This window comes from Hypanus sabinus, chromosome 1 (assembly GCF_030144855.1).
Source record: "Hypanus sabinus isolate sHypSab1 chromosome 1, sHypSab1.hap1, whole genome shotgun sequence".
NCBI classification, from domain to species: Eukaryota; Metazoa; Chordata; class Chondrichthyes; order Myliobatiformes; family Dasyatidae; genus Hypanus; species Hypanus sabinus.
The window spans coordinates 50,077,121-50,085,206 of NC_082706.1; the positions used below are offsets into that span (position 1 = coordinate 50,077,121).

Sequence of the window (8,086 nt, forward strand, 5' to 3'; positions counted from 1 at the left end):
AAAGCCTTCAATTTAATGGCATGAATATTGATTTCTCTGCTGGTAAACAAATTTATTTCCCCCACTTCCTCTTATCCCCACTCTTGTCCTTCTTCACCCTGGCCTATTCCTTCCCTCCTTGTCCCCTCCTACTTCCCATTCCTGTTTAACATGTCCTTGACATTCCTTGTCAACCATGGATTGTTCCTCTTCCTGATGGAATCGCTGTCTGTGATTGGGGTACAAATCTGTTGAGAATTATGGGGCAACTGTCTGGCTATCTGTCATTGTCCATCTACTGACCTGACTGTCAGTTGATTTATTCGGTCCCCCTTTGCAACTGGAGTGTCACATCATTATCATTGTATTTGTTGTCATTGTCTTCATCTTGGACCTGAGTTCCCCCTCAGCTGGAACTAGAATTCTACCATGTTGCAGTCACTACTTCCTCATGATCCTTTACCAAGTGTCTCTGTTTAATTCTCCCTTGGTACACATCACCTAATAAAAAACAGCCTGTCTCTGACTAGGTTCTGTAAAATTTTGCTTAAGAGCTGTACATTCAAACACAGTCTGAAGTCTATAGACCAGCCCCACCTATTCCTTCCTCCCCACCCCCCGTGTCCTCATGTTCATTATTTCCTCTTCAACAGAAGCCTCATCAGTGACTAATGCATCTATATCTCCAGAGAGCACGATCTGATCAAAAGCACTCTCTTGCCTCCTTTTGGCTTATTCTGTGGGAATTGATAACTTTTAAATGTGAAGCACCCAGTTCTGGACACCCTACAGCCATGTTACTTCAACCTTCGTTTTTGTTTTGACAATTAATGTGGCTTTAATCTGCTCTAAAATTGTGTGTATTTCTCAACCACTTCCTGTCACACAGTATTGTAAATCCCGCCCCTCTCTCTCAATTCTGTGTCCCCACTCTCTCATTTCCACTATTACACATCTGTCCCTGGGGTCCTTCCCACTGCCTGTTTCATTTTTGATCTAGTCTACACCCTTTTTCTGGGATTTTCCCTGAACACTGATCCCAGCACAGGAGCATCTCTCCATCACTGCTGCCACTGCCCTGTGAAACCGAAGCTTGCAGAGTTTATAGTTTCATTAATATCTCTCACTTCTTCCTTTCCTCAGTTTAAGAAGTTGTCTGTGTTTACTGGGATGGACAAGCACTCCACATTTGCGGCTTCACGTCAATGGACAAGTGAATGGATAGAGATGATTAAATGCACCGTTACCCTCCATGTTCTGGTTAATATGGTCAGAAACATCTACAGTAATCTCAGAGTGACTTTGTAATCGCCACATCTGACCTTCTACAGAGAGTGGAACTGACCCGGTCTCAGAACCCCAATCACTACTGTTGGATTGGTATTCCTTGTAGTTTTAGCATTCTTTACACTCATTCACATATTTGTATAATCATCTGTTGTCAACAGACTTCTTGTAACTTGAACTATATTTGGTTCTTTATTTCTGCCTTTCCTTTCCCTGCAAACTTGAAGGCTCAATCAATCAGCCTGTACTGAACACATTCCTTATCTAAACTGGCCTGGACTGGCTGATGGTAGGAAAGCAAACCACTTGCTTCCGTTTCCTAGTTACAGACGGTCACTATTTGTTCCTTCTCTGTCTTGCTTGTCAGTGCAAACTGACCCTATCTGTCCTGAACCATACATTCCTTCAGTGAACCAGCTGGAATTGTAATAGGTGCCTCATTCTTGACTTCTAAAAATCCTTCTGTGCAACGTCGTCTCCAGATAGACAGGAACACGGTTAATCTTTCTGGAGTCACAGCAAGAGCCCTCGTGGTTCATGTGTCCCTGTCCCAAAGGGCACAGTAGGATATGCAGCAGATAAATTAACCTTCCACAGGGCCTTAGTGAGAAGTGTGGGGTATAAATTACAACGGGAGATAGTAAAAGCATGTAAAAATGGCAATAGGGTTACAATAGTCATGCGGCATTTCAATGTGCAGGTAGATAGCTGGATCCCAAGAGATGGAATTTATAAATGGCTTTTTAAAGCAGCTTGTCCTTGAGCCAGTGGTTGTAGATGGGTCATATCCTGCATGGAGGTCAGTGACCAGTGGAGTGCCTCAGGGATCTGTTCTATGATCCCTACTCTTTGTGATTTTTATAAATGACCTGGATGAGGAAGTGGAGGGATGGTTAGTAAATTTGCTGATGACACAAAGGTTGGGTGTGTTATAGAGAGTGTGGACAGCTGTCAGAAGTTGGAACAGGACATTGATAGGGCTGAGAAGCGGCAGATGGAGTTCAACCCGGATAAGTGTGAGGTGGTTCATTTTGGTAGGTCAAATATGATGGCAGAATATAGTATTAATGCTAAGAGATCAGAGGGATCTTGGGGTCCGAGTCCATAGGACACTCAAAGCCGCTGTGTAGGTTGATTCTGTGGTTACGAAGGCATACGGTGCATTGGTCTTCATCAATTGTGGGATTGAGTTTATAAGAGCCGAGAGGTAATGTTGCAGCTATATAGGAACCTGGTCATACCCCACTTGGTGTACTGTGCTCAATTCTGGTCACCTCACTATAGGAAGGATGTGGAAACCATAGAAAGGTTGCAGAGGAGATTTACAAGGATGTTACCTGGATGGGGGAGCATGCCTTATGCGAATAAGTTGAGTGAACTCAGCCTTTTCTCCTTGGAGCGACAGAGGATGAGAGGTGGCTTAATAGAGGTGTAGGAGATAATGAGAGGCATTGGTTGGTGGTTAGTCAGAGGCTTTTCCCAAGGGTTAGCATGAGAGACCATAAGTTTAAGGTGCTTGGAAGTAGGGACAGAGGAAATGTCAGGGATAAGTTTTATATGCGGAGTGTAGTGAGTGTGTGGAATGGGCTGTCGGCAGCAGTGGTGGAGGCGGAAATGATATGGTCATTTAAGAGACTCCTGGATGGCTACATGGAGCTTAGAAAAATAGAGGGCAATGGGTAAAGCCTGGGTAATTCTAAGGTAGGGACATGTTCAGCACAGCTTTTTGTGCCAAAGGGCCTATATTGTGCTGTATGTTTTTCTGTGTTTTCTATGTAATTCAGGAGGGAGAGGCTGACATCACAGCCCAAGCTGGGCTAGTCCATTCAAGGCTCAGAAAACACACTTCACACTCCTCAGCACCTGTCATCCTCTGCTCTGTGCAATAAAGTTCTCATTAATTATCAACAGTCTCCCTATCTCATGACAAAAACTGTAATACTGGGGTGAGAGGCCTCTAACGAGATTGCTAACCGGGCTGCTTGGTCACTGCCCTCCTCTGTGAGCACTAGCATCACACATTGCGTTAAGTTCAAAAAACTTTTTACTTTAACTCTGATCTCTCAGGGAACCCCTAGCAACCTCTTGTGGAACCCCGGTTAAGAAACCCCGCATTAAGGGGAAGACAATTTTGGATTGGGTTTCGTGTAATAAACCAGATTTGTTTAGGGAGCTTAAGGTAAATGAACACTTTGTTTTGTCTTGTTCATACTGCACCAACCGCTGCCTCTTGGCTATAAACGTGCAGGAGCAATGTGTGGTTACATGCCTTGCTCAAGGACACAACATGCTGCCTCAGCTGAGGCTCGAACTTGTGTCGTTCAGATCACTAGTCCAACGCCTTACCCTCTTGGCCACGCGCCAACACTTTGGAGACAGTGGTCACAATATGCAAGAACTCATCCTGCAGTCTGAGAGGGAAAAGATAAAGTCAGATGTATCGGTGTTACAGTGGAGTAAAAAGAATTAGAGGCTTGAGAGAAGAGCTGGCCAAAGTTAATTGGAAGGAAACACTAGTAGGGACGACAGCAGAACAGCAATGACTGGAGTTTCTGGGAGCAATTTGGAAGCAGCAAGATTGATACATTGTAAAGATGAAGAACTAAAGGGAGAATGTTGCAGCCATGACTGTCAATGGATGTTAGAGACAACATAAAAGCAAAAGAGAGGGCGCATAATATAGCAACAATCAGTGGGAGGTTAGAGAATTAGAAAGTTTTTAAAATGAAGCAGAAGGGAACTTAAAAAAGCCATATAGAGAAAAAAGATGAAATATGAAGGTAAGCTAGACAGTAGTATAAAAGGGGAAACCAGAGGGTTTTTTTCAAATATAAAAAGAGTAAACAGAGGTGAAAGTGGATATCAAACTCAGTTCTGCCATTTCAAATTGCTTCGGTCTACTCCAGCAACCAAATATTGGCGCATTCCTGCACCCCATCACCCCTAGCCCCGTCGCCTCAATTCAGCCTGTACTTGTCAAACTGCAACCGTTATGCATCTTCAGGACTTCAGTTCACAGCGCCATTTCAAAACCTCAACTCTGGCAGAGAAGTTACAGGCTATTGATTGCAATGATCATTTTCAAGAAAAAATGTGACTAACAATGTAGTTAATGTATGCTGCCAACAAGTCAGCACTGTGCTTCACCAGCACCAGCTTTAGCTGGAAGATTTGTTAGCATTGGAAATGATCCAGAGGAGGTGCACGAGAATGATTCAGGGAATGAAAGGGTTAATGTATGAGTAGCATTTGATACCTCTGGGCCTGTATTCCCTGGAGTGTAGAAGAATGAAGTGGGGTGTCTCATTCAAATCTATTGAGTATTTAAAGGCTAGATAGAATAGATGTGGAGAGAATGCTTCCTATTGTGGTGGAGTTTAGGACCATAGTGCACAAACTTGGAATTGACAGACACCGCTTCAGAACAGAGATGATCAGGAATTTCTTAAGCTAGAGGGTGGTGAATCTGTGGAATTCATTGCCATAGGCGGTTCTGGATTCCAAGTTATTGGGTATACTTAAACTGGAAGCTGATGGGTTCTTGATTAGTCAGGGCATTAAAGGCTACAGGAGACAGCAGACAAATGTGGTTGAGAAGTATCATAATCAGCCATGATGGAATAGCAGAGGAGACTCAATGGGCCAAATGGCCTAATTCTACTCCTATGTCTTATGGTGTTAACACACTGGGGAAACTGCACATGTTCCAGGCCACTGTGGTTCTGAGTAAATGGGACCATTTAACTTGAGGACAAATTATGATGAATTGCAGTACAGTAAGGAGACAGTAATACAGCTTTATAACATGCTGTCATGACAACGACCTTTCCCCAGTGTCAATGACCATTGAGTGTAGGACCAGGGAGGGTGCAGTGCAAGTGTCCCTGTCTACATGAAAGGTTTTGAGGTTCAGAGGATTGATACGTTATTCCTAGGAATCAACATCTTCAAAAGCTTGTCGAGGTCTGACCATGCAGACATCAGAGCGAAGTTCACCAGTGCCTCAACTTCCTTGGGAGGTAAAAGAAATTTAGCACATCCCCCTGAATGTTTACCAACTTTATAAACGTACAGCAGAAAGCTTCCTATCCACAGGCATCATCGCTTGGTATGTCCCATCAGTGATGACCAGATCCAAGATCCCAGGTTGGTTCCATGAAGCAGTGCTCCAGGAAACCATTCAGGAATTGACCTCATAGCTTCCTTCTCCAGTTGTGGATTGCTGTGGCACATCATAAGAGGATTTTTCTCAAGTCACCTCTAACTCTGTTCCCTTTACATTTGTGACCTCTGTCCTTGACCCCTCCACCAAAAAAGAACACCAGCCTAATATTCACTACCCAAAGCTCTGTCAACTTCTATTCAACTTCCCTTTGACTTTCCCCAAAGAAAATCCCCCTCTCCAATCTTTCCTGGAATAATGAGAGCATTCCTCAGAAAGCATAACCAGGTTTTAGATTTCCAAAGGCTATCTGACAGGTTGACACATCAGAGGAATTGTGTTGGCACATCAGAGGAATCAGAGAAAATTGGATCCTTCATGGAAACCAGAGACATGGAATAAATGGGTCTTTTCATAAACAGGAGAGATTCTGCAGATGCTGGAAATCCAGAGCAATATGCACAAAATATTGGAGGAAATCAGCAGGTTAAGCACCATGTATAAAAATCAAAAAAAAAGGAAGTGGTGGAAGATGAGAGAATAGAAAGGTGGTGGGAGGACAAATTTGAAGGTGACAGGTGATACCAGTTGAGTCAGAAAGGTAAAGGGCTAAAGAAAAACTAATCTGATAGGACAGCAGAGTGGACCTATTAGAAAGGGAAGAACGGAGCACCAGAGGCAGGTGGTAGGCAGACGAGAACAGGTAGAAACCAAAGTGGGGAATAGAAGAATGGGGATGGGGAGAATGGTAACAGAGAAACATAGAATCATAGAAAACCTGCAGGACATACAGGCCCTTCGGCCCACATTGTTGTGCCTAACATGTACTTACTTAGAAATTACCTAAGGTTACCCATAGCCCTCTGTTTTTCTAAGCTCCATATACTTATCCAAGAGTCTCTTGAAAGACCCTATTGTATCCACCTCCACCACCATCGCCAGCAGCACATTCCACGCACTCAGCACTCTCTACATAAAAAACTTACTCCTGACATCTCCTCTGTACCTACTTCCAAGTATCTTAAAACTGTGCCCTCTTGTGTTAGCCATTTCAGTCCTGTGAAAAGACCTCTGACTATCCACATGATCAATGCCTCCCATCATCTTATATACCTCTAACAGGTCACCCCTCATCCTCCACCACTCCAAAGAGAAAAAGCTGAGTTCACTCAACCTATTCTCATAAGGCAAGCTTCCCAATCCTAGGAAAAAAGAGAAAAATGATTATTGGAAGGAGAAATCCATGTTCATGCCATTAGGTTGGAGGTTACCTCATTGTGGCAGAAGTGGAGACTATGAACCAACATGTCGGAACAGAACTTGGGATGGAAGTTAAAATGTTTGGCTATGGGAAGTTCAGCTTTCAGTGGACAGAGTGGAGGGTCTTTTTCAAACTGGGTGGAGGTGACTAGTGGCCTGAAATTATTATTTACATTAATACAGCACACAAGACAATTACTTTGCCTGACAACTATACCTTATTATCTGAGATTTGGCTAAACAATTCAGATATTCCCTGTCTAGTCTCAAAACAGACTCATTCACCCAGCTGCATCATGGGACAACCTTCCCCAGCTTCGAGGATGTTCTCGAAAGGCGGTGTCTCAAGCATCCATCATTAAGGACCCTCACCACACAGGACACTCTCTCTGCTCGGTACTGCTGTCAGGGAGAGGGTACAGGAACTTGAGGACCCACACTCAGCCATTCAGTCACAGCTTCTTCTCCTCTGTCATCAGAATTCTGAATGGTCCATGAACCCATGAACACTGCCCCACTATTCCTTTTATGCACAATTTATTTCTTTAGTGTAATTTGCAGTAATGTTTGTATCTTGCATTGTACTGCTGCCACAAAACAACAAATGTCACAACATATGTCAGTAATAATAAACCCAATTCTGATTACCCCTTTATTTTCACAATTATTTTCATTGTGTGACTCCTTAGTTTGGTCTCGTAATCCATGAGAGTATTGAGACTCTTGATGAACCCGGTCAGGAATCGATGTGTCAAGATATTTTTCTGAATCACTGACTCGAGTTTTTCTTCAGTAGTTGCTCTCTGGAGTGTCTACCATTGGTTACCATGTAAGGCAGCTTTTTAAAGAGGAGAGTGATAGCAATGGAGCAGTTCATTGCCTGAGGAAGCAAACAGAAGATTCTGCAGACACAGAAGAGACTGGCAAATGGTATGTTGCCACCCAGGGGTCAGATCTCACATCTAGTACGAAATATTTCTACGTGGAAGGGTGACTAGACAGAAGAATTCATACACTTTGGTACCAACAACATAGATAGGAAAAGAGATGAGGTCCTGAATACTGAATATAGAGAGTTAGGATGGAATCCTCAATGCATGATTTCAAGTGTAGTATTTTTTACTCTTAACTGGATTTCTGCCTGTTCCACTCTCCAGTGACAGTAAGAATAGGATCTGACAGGTGAGTGTGTGCTAGAGGAATTAATATCGGAGTCATCGTTTCAGATTTGTATATTACTGGGATCTCTGGTGAAGGTATGACCTTCACAAAAAAGTTACTTACACCTGAAGTTAAAGGGACAAAAGTCCTTGTAAGCCAGTTTGCTGGATGGTTTAAACAAGATTATCCGGGAAACCAAAGTGTCAGGTCAGATGCTGGTGCAGTTGGTGTGAAGAG

General features: G+C 43.3%; 1 long non-coding RNA gene across 2 annotated transcripts in view; it reads left to right on the forward strand.

Annotated features, from left to right (window-relative positions):
* The window catches only part of LOC132393599 (uncharacterized), a 38,770-nt gene extending 31,442 nt beyond the window's left edge, over positions 1-7,328 (forward strand). For both annotated transcript variants that reach the window (XR_009511994.1, XR_009511998.1), the window contains one exon: positions 1,123-7,328. This is a non-coding gene — a long non-coding RNA (uncharacterized LOC132393599). The remainder of the gene's footprint in view (positions 1-1,122) is intronic.
* Positions 7,329-8,086: the final 758 nt, after the last annotated feature.